Genomic DNA, 13826 nt, shown 5'->3' with positions numbered 1-13826 from the left:
GTGACAATGTGCTCAGTGCTAGTGAAAGTGCTAATATATATTGTGTAGCTTTATGTATATAGTGTAAGTGTAATGCACTAGTAGAGGATATGACAGTGACAATGTGCTCAGTGCTAGTGAAAGTGCTAATATATATTGTGTAGCTTTATGTATATAGTGTAGCTGTAATGCACTAGTAGAGGATATGACAGTGACAATGGGCTCAGTGCTAGTGAAAGTGCTAATATATAGTGTGTAGCTTTATGTATATAGTGTAGCTGTAATGCACCAGTAGAGGATATGACAGTGACAATGGGCTCAGTGCTAGTGAAAGTGCTAATATATATTGTGTAGCTTTATGTATATAGTGTAGCTGTAATGCACTAGTAGAGGATATGACAGTGACAATGTGCTCAGTGCTAGTGAAAGTGCTAATATATATTGTGTAGCTTTATGTATATAGTGTAGCTGTAATGCACTAGTAGAGGATATGACAGTGACAATGTGCTCAGTGCTAGTGAAAGTGCTAATATATATTGTGTAGCTTTATGTATATAGTGTAGCTGTAATGCACTAGTAGAGGATATGACAGTGACAATGGGCTCAGTGCTAGTGAAAGTGCTAATATAGATTGTGTAGCTTTATGTATATAGTGTAGCTGTAATGTACTAGTAGAGGATATGACAGTGACAATGTGCTCAGTGCTAGTGAAAGTGCTAATATATATTGTGTAGCTTTATGTATATAGTGTAGCTGTAATGTACTAGTAGAGGATATGACAGTGACAATTTGCTCAGTTACTAATTTTATGAATTTGCAGCATTTAAACAATGTTAAAAAGCATCCGATTTGTCTTTGAAATGTTTGCATTTTTTCTTTTGTCTGATTGGCTGTTGGTTAACATGTGACTTCTCTGCGTGTATTCTGGGAGATGTAGTTCAGTATTGAACTGCTCTTTGTTCCCCTCCCAATTACTTCCTGTGCAGCCGTAGCTGGGTGAGTGAGTCAGGCTGTGTATTGTGTGATAAAACATTTTAGTTACTTTCTTGTCTTCTTAATAAGTTTATAATTGTTATAAATGTTGTTGTTATGTTAATGCTTGTTATTCATCTGCTTGTGCCAGGCAATGGGGAAGTAAGTGCTGTTCAACTTACAGTTTGTAGCTCTCTAGGTTTATTACCCACTACAGATTCCTATGCTAGTGAAGGGTTAATACACACTGTAGATCTTTGTCTTAGTGAAGGGTTAATACACACTATACTGTTCTCTGTGCTAGTAAAGGGTTAATACACACTGTGCTGCTCTGTGTGCTAGTGAAGGGTTAATACACACTGTGCTGCTCTCTGTGCTAGTGAAGGGTTAATACACACTGTGCTGCTCTCTGTGCTAGTGAAGGGTTAATACACACTGTGCTGCTCTCTGTGCTAGTGAAGGGTTAATACACACTGTGCTGCTCTCTGTGCCAGTGAAGGGTTAATACACACTGTGCTGCTCTCTTTGCTAGTGAAGGGTTAATACACACTGTCCTGCTATTTGTGCTAGTGAAGGGTTAATACACACTGTGCTGCTCTATGTTTCAGTGAAGGGTTAATACATACTGTGCTGCTCTCTGTGCTAGTGAAGGGTTAATACACACTGTGTAGCTCTCTGTGCCAGTGAAGGGTTAATGCACACTGCTGCTCTCTGTGCTAGTGATGGGTTAATACACACTGTGTTGCTCTCTGTGCTAGTGAATGGTTAATACACACTGTGCAGCTCTCTGTGCTAGTGAAGGGTTAATACACACTGTGCATCTCTCTGTGCTAGTGAAGGGTTAATACACACTGTGCAGCTCTCTGTGCTAATGAAGGGTTAATACACACTGTGCAGCTCTCTGTGCTAATGAAGGGTTAATACGCACTATACTGCTCTCTGTGCTAGTGAAGGTTTAATACCCACTAAAGATTTCTGTGCTAGTAAAGGAGTTAATACATACTGTGCTAGTGAAGGGTTAATACACACTGTAGATCTTTGTCTTAGTGAGGGGTTAATACACACTTTACTGCTCTCTGTGCTAGTGAAGGGTTAATACTGTGCTGCTCTCTGTGCTAGTGAAGGGTTAATACACACTGTGCTGCTCTCTGTGCTAGTGAAGGGTTAATACACACTGTGCTGCTCTCTGTGCTAGTGAAGGGTTAATACACACTGTGCTGCTCTCTGTGTTAGTGAAGGGGTTAATACACACTGTGCTGCTCTCTGTGCTAGTGAAGGGTTAATACACACTGTGCTGCTCTCTGTGCTAGTGAAGGGTTAATACACACTGTGCTGCTCTCTGTGCCAGTGAAGGGTTAATACACACAGAAGCACAAGTGTAGCACAAGTTATGTTTATGAGTCATTTACAGCAGCTACACACAGGGCAGGGGAATAAGATAAAACGTTATATAAATCAGTATTAGACACTGAGTATCATGTAATGTGTATAATGTGCAGCTCACGCGTCATCACACAGGTGTAGTTTATTCATTTGTAAAGCAGACAACAGCTAAAGTGTTATATTATAAATAAATATATGGGTAGATATGAATGTATGGGAATGATTAGCTGCATTATGATCAGATTTGCCAGGAATAGCACAGGGCAGTGACGGCGCTGGAACCAATCGTGATCGCTCTCGGGGTATTGCAGTAATGCCTTGATATTGAGGCATCACTGCAATACCCTTTTTTTTACCCATCAATGAAGAGCATGAATTAATGAAGCTCTGCATTAGCCAGCGTTGGTGCCGATCGTTTGGTGGGTGGGAGCCATAGCAAGTAGGCAGGTCGGCGGCCCATCACTAGTCCGTTCCAGATCCTGTGTCCCTCAAGTGCGTGCAATTGTGCGGGAGCGCGCACCATCTACATTCAGTAAAATGTATGAGAAGGATGGAGAGGGAGGGGGGAATAAATGTTGGGAAAGGGATCTGGGAGGGTGTAGGGAATTGGGGGGGGGGCAGCTACACTACAGAAAGTTTTTATTATATAAAAAAAAAACCAAATAAACAGCAAACTGGGTACTGGCAGACAGCGGTCAGTACCAAAGTTGGCGGCATATAGGTAGAGGGGGAGGGTTAGAGAACTGATGGGGGGCTCAGGGAGGTTATGGGCTAAGGGGGATCCAACACTGCAGATAAATACATTTAAAAAAAAAAATGCCTTTTATCTGTTTTGCGGGGGCTCCTTATAAAGGAAAAGGCAGTGAAGAATAAGAGAGTATCTGCATTGGTTAACACATTACAGGAGGAGGTTGAACAATTAGAAAGGGAGCACCAGAAGTCATTGTCTGAGAGAACGTACAAAACATTAGTTACTAAAAGAGGGGAATTAGCTAAGCTACTGAATGATGCCTCTATGAGGGCAGCATTACGACTCAAGGCCCATTACTTTGTGTATGCAAACAAGCCAGATAGATATTTGGCACACAAGCTGAGGGAAAAAAATAAGTTCTTCTCAATACCTAGGTTGGTTACGAAGGAGGGAGATATTACCTCCAATCCACAGGAAATTGCAGATTGTTTTGCCCAATATTATGAGCATCTATATGATGGCAATAAGGTAGCAAAAGGGATTACTGACACCCAGATAGCTAAATTCTTAGACAGAGCGGATCTGAAAACCATAGAGGAGGGTGACCATGAGAACCTCAATTCGAAAATAACAGCCTTGGAGGTGTTAGGAGTAATTAAGGATTTAAAGGTAGGGAAGGCAGCGGGGCCCGACGGCTTGACGGGAGAGTACTACAAACTTTTTAAAACAGAATTGCTCCCCCATTTGGTCAATCTGTGTAATGGGATAATGGAGGGGTGGGACTTGCCTAGCGAGATGCTCCAGGCAAAGATAATAGTAATACCAAAAGGAGGGAAAAATACTAAATTATGTCAAAATTACCGACCAATCTCCCTGATCAATCATGATATAAAGATTTTTGCCAAAGTTATGGCAAATAGACTCAAAAAGATTCTACCCTCACTGATCCACCAAGATCAGGTGGGATTTATACAAGATAGGGAAGCCCCCGATAATGTCAGACGAACTCTTACGCTATTAGATTATCTGAATGCGAAGGGGATACCAGCTCTATTCCTGTCGCTTGACGCAGAAAAAGCGTTTGACAGGGTAGACTGGAAATACATGTTTAAAGTATTAACAACCATGGGATTTAGGGGAGCCTTCATTCGGGCGCTCGGTAGCATTTATTCAGGGCCGACGGCGGTGGTGGGGGCAGCGGGTTACTTATCAAGGTGAATTAACATTCTGAATGGGACACGGCAGGGCTGCCCGCTGTCGCCGCTGCTGTTTGCGATCGGCATAGAACCACTAGCTTCATGTATAAGGAATTCAAGAGAGATCTCGGGTGTGCAGGTGGCAGCTTCTGAATATAAATTGATGCTGTTTGCCGATGATGTGTTATTAACACTCACTAAGCCGCTGAGGTCTTTGCCACATCTTTATAGCATTTTGGAAGACTACGCGGAAATTTCGGGGTATAAGATAAACTCTGATAAGTGTGAGGCGCTTGCGATTAATTTACCTAAACATACTAAGAAAACAATTGAGCTGAATTTTGCATTTTCGTGGGCTAAAAACCATATTACATATTTAGGAATTAAGGTGGGCGACAAATTGACTGACTTGTATAGATTAAACTATGTTCCCATATATAGTGCTATTAGAAGTGACTTGAGGAGGTGGAAGAAACAAAATTTCTCATGGTACGGCAGGCTAATGTCTATCAAGATGAACGTCCTCCCAAGACTAATGTATTTATTTAGGGCTATACCAACTGATATTCCGCTTCCAGAGCTAGAAGCTTTACAGGCTGATCTTCTAAAATTTCTGAGAGGAGACGGCAGAACTAGAATAGCCTCACAGCTACTGAAAATGCACAGGCAGGTAGGGGGAGTGGGAGTTCCAAACCTTGCTAAATATTTTCAGGCCTCCAGACTGGCACAGACGGTTATATTGAGTAAACAAAATATTGGGTTGGTGTGGCCACAGGTAGAAGCGGAGATAGCGGGTTGTGCTAGAGTGGCAGACATCATATGGGATCCGGAGGCTCTTGCAAAGTCAGGGACATATAGATCACCAATAACGCTAGAAGCAATTAGATTATGGGACAAAATTGCGAGGGGCCTACGGTTATGTAGTCCAGAATCTTTATTAAGGCCTATCAGGTTCCTATTGCCCAGAGACCTGAGGAAGTTAGTGGACAAATGGGCGAATAAAGGTCTATATAGGGTGGCTGATTTCTTGCCGGGTTTCAAACTCCTTATGTTTGACCAGATTAGGGACCAAATTGATCCAGAAAAATTACAATGGTTTATGTACTTCCAGATTAGATCGGTAATAGCAGTATACACGAACCATCAACAGGCAAGAACACTCACTGAACTTGAAAGAATAGTTAGCTCAACTACTAGGGGGAAAAAACTGATCTCAAAGATTTACGTTTTAATTCAAAAAGCTAAATATGACTCTAAGTTAGCTGTGACAGAGAGATGGGAGAGAGACACAACAGAGGTGTGGGACACGAACGAATGGAATGAATTGATGCTGAACTCTTGTGGAGGTTTGATTAGTGCAGACATGAGAGAAAACTGTATCAAAGTAATGTTTAGATGGTATCTGACACCTGAGCGGACAGCCTACTTTGTCTCATCACACAATGGATACTGTTATCGGGGTTGTCAGGAAAAAGGCACATATAAACACATGTGGTGGGAGTGTCAAGGGGTTCAATCATTGTGGGAGAAATTGTCAGAACTGATAGGTAATTTGTTGGGAGACAGGGTTCAGCTCACTATGTCACAGGCCTTGCTACATGAAAGGGTAAAACCATTTAACATGTTAATTAACAAGTTTATCAGAATACTTTGTACATGCTTGAGAATCTGCATAGCCCGCCACTGGAAAGTCAGGGTGCCCTCATGGCAGGAAGTGATAGGTAAGATTACAGATACATACACCTTGTCGGAATTGGCGGCCTGGTCGCAGGGTCAACCAGAGCAGTTTCAGAGGATTTGGTTTTATTGGATCTTAGGTCAGAACACGATCTTGGAAAGATAGAGGAGGATTAGGGAATATAAACGGCCCACCAGATTACTCATGTCTTGGAACTCTGAGCGAGGGAATACCCATGGATAAGATATAAGGGGTATTTTTAGATACGTCTATACTTTAAGGTTCATTAGAATAAATTAGGAATAGTATGGCACCACCTGGAGGGGGGGGTTAAGTGGGGGAAGGGGGGGGATAGGGTCAGTTAGGTATTTGTATTAGTAAGATTATGTGATGGACTGAATATTATAAAAGAGGAAAGATGTAATATAACAATATCGTCATAATGTCTTTAAAAGCGGTCACTAGATGTTTGCTTACGTTACTTATCTATCTTGCAATGTAACCTGTACAGAGGAGCCCATTTGACTGATTCTGTTTTTGTTCTTTTTTTTGTTTGAATTATAATATATTTAATATTTAATAAAAATTATTTCAACTAAAAAAAATGCCTTTTATTTTAGTACTGGTAGACTTTCTGCCAGTACTTAAGATGGCGGTGACAATTGTAAGGTGGGGAGGGAAGAGAGCTGTTTGAGAGGGGTCAGGGAGGGATCAGGGGGTGGGATGTGTCAGGTGGAAGGCTGATCTCTACACTAAAGCTAAAATTAACCCTACAAGCCCCCTATAAGCTACCTAATTAAACCCTTCACTGCTGGGCATAATAAAATTGTGGTGCACAGCGACATTTAGCCGCCTTCTAATTGCCAAAAAGTAATGCCAAAGCCATAAATGTCAGCTATTTCTGAACAAAGGGGATCCCAGAGAAGCATTTACAACCATTTGTGCCATAATTGCAAAAGCTGTTTGTAAATAAATTCAGTGAGAAACCTAAAGTTTGTGAAAAAGTTAGTAAAAAAGTTAATGATTTTTTTTTATTTGATCGCATTTGGCGGTGAAATGGTGTTATGAAATATACCAAAATGGGCCTAGATCAATACTTTGAGTTGTCTACTAAAAAAAAATACATGTGAAGGGTTATTCAGGGATTCCTGACAGATATCAGTGTTACAATGTAACTATCACTAATTTTGGAAAATAAATGGTTTGGAAATAGTAAAGTGCTACTTGTACTTATTGCCCTATAACTTGCAAAGAACATGTAAACATTGGGTATTTCTAAACTCAGGACAAAACTTAGAAACTATTTAGTATGGGTGTTTTTTGGTGGTTTAACAGATTTTGGGGGGTCAAAGTTAGAAAATGTGTGGGATTTTTTTCATCATTTTTATATATTTTTTTTATAGTAAATTATAAGATATGATGAAAATGATATCTTTAGAAAGTCCATTTATTGGCGAGAAAAACGGTATATAATATGTGTGGGTACAGTAAATGACTGAGAGGAAAGTTACAGCTAAACACAAACACTGCAGAAATGTAAAAATAGCTCTGGTCCCTAACGGTAAGAAAATTGAAAAATGGTCTGGTCACTAAGGGGTTAAAGTAAAATTAAAATTAAACATTTATGATTCAGATAGGACATGCAATTTTTAGCACTTTCAAATTTACTTTTATCATCAAATCTGCTTGTTCTTTTTGTATTCTTTGTTGAAAACTAAACAGATAGGCTCATATACTAATTTCTTGCCTCTTTATATTTGATCTATTAGTGCATTTGTATAGCTTTTTACAGCAAGACACTGCTAGTTCATGTGTGCTATTTAGATAACGTGTTCAATCCTGTGGAGTTTTTTGAGTCAGCACTGATTGTGTAAAACACAAGTCTGTCAAAAGATCTGAGATAGGGGGCAGTCTGCAGAGGCTTAGATACAAGGTAATCACTGTACTACAAAGTATATTAATATAACTGTGTTGGTTATGCAAACCTGGTGAATGGGTAATAAAGGGATTATCTATCTTTTTTAATTTTTTTAATATACAATTTCTGGAGTAGACTGTCCCTTTAAAGGGACAGTCTACCATAGAAATTGTTTTAAAAGATAGATAATCCCTTTATTACCCATTCCCCAGTTTTGCATAACCAACACAGCTATATTAATGTACTTTTTACCTCTGTGATTACCTTGTATCTAAGAACCTTCTTCCAGCCCCCTGATCACATGACTGTGACTGTTTATTATCTATTGTCTTACATTTAGCATTGTGTTGTGCTAGATCTTAAATAACCCCCTGTGCCTGAACACAGTGTTATCTATATAGCCCACGTGTACTTTCAGTCTCTTTGTGTTGAAAAGAGATTTAAAAAGCATGTGATAAGAGGCAGCCCTCAAAGGCTTAGAAATTAGCATATGAGCCTACCTAGGTTTAGTTTATTAAAATTGATTAAAGTTGATTAAAATTAAAAGTTGTATCTGAATAATGAAAGTTTAATTTATACTAGACTGTCCCTTTAAGCACAGATTTAAGTGCTTTTTCTATATGGTTACAACAGCTCATACTTTGGCCGTGTTTTTATTGCGGTGGTAAAGTTTGGAAACTGGTGATGTGATAAAATGTTTCCATAGACTTTAATGGCGATAAATGTTTTTATCACTTAGTTTTCACAATTTACCTCCTCAATGGAATTTAGGTCTTTGTATTTTACAGCTGACAAAGCCCTTTATGACAATAACATTAGTTTGTATAAATGTATATACAGGGGCAGACTATGACCAACCAGGGCCTCTGGCAAAAAGTGTGACAGGGCCCCCCACCCCCTTTTTGCTCCACCTACCTACCTCCTCTGTCCCTCCCACCTCATATGCCTCTCCCCCACCATGTTTTTAATTGTCATATAAAGAGAGACAAGCTGCTTTTTAACAAGATACAAGAGAATGAAGAAAAATACAAGTAAATTTAGAAAGTTCTTTAAAATGTCATGCTCTATCTATATCTTGAAAGACAAAAGTAGGGTTTCCTATCCCTTTAAAGTTTTTTTTCTAGAAGGCAGAACCATCAGAACTAACAAGATTGCTTTAAGTGTTATGGATGCAGGAAACAAATTACATAAAATGAATCCATCATTTCCCAGGGTTCAGATAAATACAGAGAGCCCAAATAAGCATTTTACTCTGACACAGAAAATATAAATTCAATTCCAGTAACCACAAAGATTAGAGCTGTCATTCCCTGCAGATTTACATTCTGAGCTCCCCTAGCAGCACAGAAACCCTATAGATGAGCATTCAAATAAATGTGTTATTCACCCTAATTTCACATAGATGATCCCAAACAAGAGAAATACATAGAAAATCCACCTGTGAGAGCCCATGTCCCTGGTCTAGGGAATAATTAGATCCATACAAGTGAGAAATCACTGGTCTGTACTTTTTAGTTTCCGTCATTGCTATAATAAATATATAATATATTTTATATGTAATCTGCTTTAGTTAACCCAGGTGTAGCGCCTACTGAGTAGTGTTAAGTGTACCTAGTGATGCACTGAAGTATAAGCGGCTGGTGTCGTATCATTAAAGGGACCTGAAACACAAACATTTTTTCATTCATGATTTAGGTAGAAGATACTAACTACACACTACTGGTTTCTAACTGAACACATGCGGTGAGCTAATGACAATCTGTGTGTGTGTGTGTATATACAGGTAGCCTTCAGTTTATGCCGGGGTTAGGTTCCAGAAGGAATGGTTGTAAATCGAAACCGTTGTAAATTGAAACCCAGTTTATAATGTAAGTCAATGGGAAGTGAGGGAGATAGGTTCCAGGCCCCTCTCAAAATTCTCATAAGTAACACCTAATACATTATTTTTAAAGCTTTGAAATGAAGACTTTAAATGCTAAACAGCATTATAAATCTAATAAAATAATCACACAACACAGAATATATAATTTAACTAAGTTAAATGAACAAAAACATTTGCTAAACAGCATTATAAACCTAATAAAATAATCACACAACACAGACTTCACTTGCATTTATCTGCAAAGAGTTCTTTCTATGCATTCCAATCTGGACTGATTTATAGACAGGAAGATCTTGTTCCTTTGAAATCTGCTTGATAGCTCAGGTCTGGTTAAACTGATTAATTTCAGCTTGCTTGGCTTTGCTACAACACAAGCGGACAGCGCCACCTACTGGCTATTTTAATAAATGCACTGCTTCTCAATGCTTTTCAATAGCAGTCACATGACTGGAAAAAAAGGTTGTTATTCTGAAACGGTGTAAATTGAACCGTTGTAAAACGAGGGCCACCTGTATATATAAAGGAGCAGCTCCCGCCCCTACTGCTATATGCCTGTATTGGATTCCTGGATAGGAGCAGGGCTCATTTTCAGTCAAGATACAATGTTTTAAAAAAGAAGAAAAAATAAATATATTATATACATACACACACAAACATGTATGTGTTTGTGTATATATATATATATATATATATGTGTGAGTGTGTATATATATATATATATATATATATATATATACTGTGTGTGTGTATATATATATATATATATATATATATATATATATATATATATATATATATATATATATAAACATAGGTTAGTGAGAGTTTAAGGATACTCAGCGGTAAGGTCTGTATTGGAGCATACAGGGAATACTGCGTCGGCGCCTCTCCCGGCACAAACCCAGACCTGCAGACCAGGCTGCCCGTTCCAGGTATACAATAAACAAAGAAGAATTTCCACTTTAAAAAGCTCCCAGACCAAAAATGTCCACTATTTAGAGCACAACACTGGCACATGAGTCGAAGTAAAGTGAATCAATCATACCTTTATTATGGCATGTCGGACAAACACTCGGCAAACAATAGCGGTGTGACTACCAGGAGACACAGGTGTGTGGAGTGTGACGTCATCTGACGCGTTTCACGCCCTTCTGGCGCTTTGTCAAAGATGTGGAGGTGTGTGTGATTAGCATACTTTTAAATGGTTATCTAAAAAACTCCTCCCTTGGTGTGATGTCACAGTAACAGACTGTGTTTTCAAAATTATCGATACATATGTGTGATAAAGTGTATTGAGAAAATCTTAATGAATATATATTTTTAATCGTGCAAATTACGTGTATTAATTTAAAGTGAATTATTAAAATTTAAAATCAATAACCTATGACACTATGCGGCTCTTAAATGTTTAAAGCCTATGGCAAGGAACTGAAAAACTCTTATAGCTACATTGTAATGCATTACTTCTGCTGGAATTCCACTGCATTGATATTTTTTAGTTACTATTTCTCCAACATAGGTGTGTCCGGTCCACGGCGTCATCCTTACTTGTGGGATATTCTCTTCCCCAACAGGAAATGGCAAAGAGCCCAGCAAAGCTGGTCACATGATCCCTCCTAGGCTCCGCCTACCCCAGTCATTCTCTTTGCCGTTGTACAGGCAACATCTCCACGGAGATGGCTTAGAGTTTTTTAGTGTTTAACTGTAGTTTTTATTATTCAATCAAGAGTTTGTTATTTTGAAATAGTGCTGGTATGTACTATTTACTCAGAAACAGAAAAGAGATGAAGATTTCTGTTTGTATGAGGAAAATGATTTTAGCAACCGTCACTAAAATCCATGGCTGTTCCACACAGGACTGTTGAGAGCAATTAACTTCAGTTGGGGGAACAGTGAGCAGTCTCTTGCTGCTTGAGGTATGACACATTCTAACAAGACGATGTAATGCTGGAAGCTGTCATTTTCCCTATGGGATCCGGTAAGCCATGTTTATTACGATCGTAAATAAGGGCTTCAAAAAGGGCTTGTTAAGACTGTAGACTTTTTCTGGGCTAAATCGATTGATTATTAACACATATTTAGCCTTGAGGAATCATTTTATCTGGGTATTTTGATATAATAATATCGGCAGGCACCGTTTTAGACACCTTATTCTTTAGGGGCTTTCCCAAAGCATAGGCAGAGCCTCATTTTCGCGCCGGTGTTGCGCACTTGTTTTTGAGAGGCATGGCATGCAGTCGCATGTGAGAGGAGCTCTGATACTTAGAAAAGACTTTCTGAAGGCGTCATTTGGTATCGTATTCCCCTTGGGGCTTGGTTGGGTCTCAGCAAAGCAGATACCAGGGACTGTAAAGGGGTTAAAGTTCAAAACGGCTCCGGTTCCGTTATTTTAAGGGTTAAAGCTTCCAAATTTGGTGTGCAATACTTTTAAGGCTTTAAGACACTGTGGTGAAAATTTGGTGAATTTTGAACAATTCCTTCATGTTTTTTCGCAATTGCAGGAATAAAGTGTGTTCAGTTTAAAATTTAAAGTGACAGTAACGGTTTTATTTTAAAACGTTTTTTGTACTTTGTTATCAAGTTTATGCCTGTTTAACATGTCTGAACTACCAGATAGACTGTGTTCTGAATGTGGGGAAGCCAGAATTCCTATTCATTTAAATAAATGTGATTTATGTGACAATGACAATGATGCCCAAGATGATTCCTCAAGTGAGGGGAGTAAGCATGGTACTGCATCATTCCCTCCTTCGTCTACACGAGTCTTGCCCACTCAGGAGGCCCCTAGTACATCTAGCGCGCCAATACTCCTTACTATGCAACAATTAACGGCTGTAATGGATAATTCTGTCAAAAACATTTTAGCCTAAATGAACACTTATCAGCGTAAGCGCGACTGCTCTGTTTTAGATACTGAAGAGCATGACGACGCTGATAATAATATTTCTGAAGGGCCCCTAACCCAGTCTGATGGGGCCAGGGAGGTTTTGTCTGAGGGAGAAATTACTGATTCAGGGAACATTTCTCAACAAGCTGAACCTGATGTGATTGCATTTAAATTTAAGTTGGAACATCTCCGCATTCTGCTTAAGGAGGTATTATCCACTCTGGATGATTGTGACAAGTTGGTCATCCCAGAGAAACTATGTAAAATGGACAAGTTCCTAGAGGTGCCGGGGCTCCCAGAAGCTTTTCCTATACCCAAGCGGGTGGCGGACATTGTTAATAAAGAATGGGAAAGGCCCGGTATTCCTTTCGTCCCTCCCCCCATATTTAAAAAATTGTTTCCTATGGTCGACCCCAGAAAGGACTTATGGCAGACAGTCCCCAAGGTCGAGGGAGCGGTTTCCACTTTAAACAAACGCACCACTATACCCATAGAGGATAGTTGTGCTTTCAAAGATCCTATGGATAAAAAATTAGAAGGTTTGCTTAAAAAGATGTTTGTTCAGCAGGGTTACCTTCTACAACCAATTTCATGCATTGTCCCTGTCGCTACAGCCGCATGTTTCTGGTTCGATGAGCTGATAAAGGCGGTCGATAGTGATTCTCCTCCTTTTGAGGAGATTATGGACAGAATCAATGCTCTCAAATTGGCTAATTCTTTCACCCTAGACGCCACTTTGCAATTGGCTAGGTTAGCGGCTAAGAATTCTGGGTTTGCTATTGTGGCGCGCAGAGCGCTTTGGTTGAAATCTTGGTCGGCTGATGCGTCTTCCAAGAACAAGCTACTTAACATTCCTTTCAAGGGGAAAACGCTGTTTGGCCCTGACTTGAAAGAGATTATCTCTGATATCACTGGGGGTAAGGGCCACGCCCTTCCTCAGGATCGGCCTTTCAAGGCAAAAAATAAACCTAATTTTCGTCCCTTTCGTAGAAACGGACCAGCCCAAAGTGCTACGTCCTCTAAGCAAGAGGGTAATTCTTCTCAAGCCAAGCCAGCTTGGAGACCAATGCAAGGCTGGAACAAGGGAAAGCAGGCCAAGAAACCTGCCACTGCTACCAAGACAGCATGAAATGTTGGCCCCCGATCCGGGACCGGATCTGGTGGGGGGCAGACTCTCTCTCTTCGCTCAGGCTTGGGCAAGAGATGTTCTGGATCCTTGGGCGCTAGAAATAGTCTCCCA

General features: G+C 39.8%; 1 protein-coding gene across 2 annotated transcripts in view; it reads left to right on the top strand.

Moving 5' to 3' along the window:
* The first annotated feature begins 933 nt into the window (after positions 1-933).
* The window catches only part of LOC128659782 (gastrula zinc finger protein XlCGF26.1-like), a 79167-nt gene continuing 66274 nt past the window's right edge, over positions 934-13826 (top strand). Inside the window, exon 1 of one of the 2 annotated variants that reach the window (XM_053713354.1) lies at positions 934-975. The gene's annotated coding sequence lies outside the window, so the exon portion shown is untranslated. The remainder of the gene's footprint in view (positions 976-13826) is intronic. The other variant, XM_053713355.1, reaches the window with a different exon arrangement.

This window comes from Bombina bombina, chromosome 5, assembly GCF_027579735.1.
Source record: "Bombina bombina isolate aBomBom1 chromosome 5, aBomBom1.pri, whole genome shotgun sequence".
NCBI lineage: Eukaryota > Metazoa > Chordata > Amphibia > Anura > Bombinatoridae > Bombina > Bombina bombina.
Note: the sequence above shows the minus strand (reverse complement) of the source record. Positions and strands in the feature narration are given on the sequence as shown.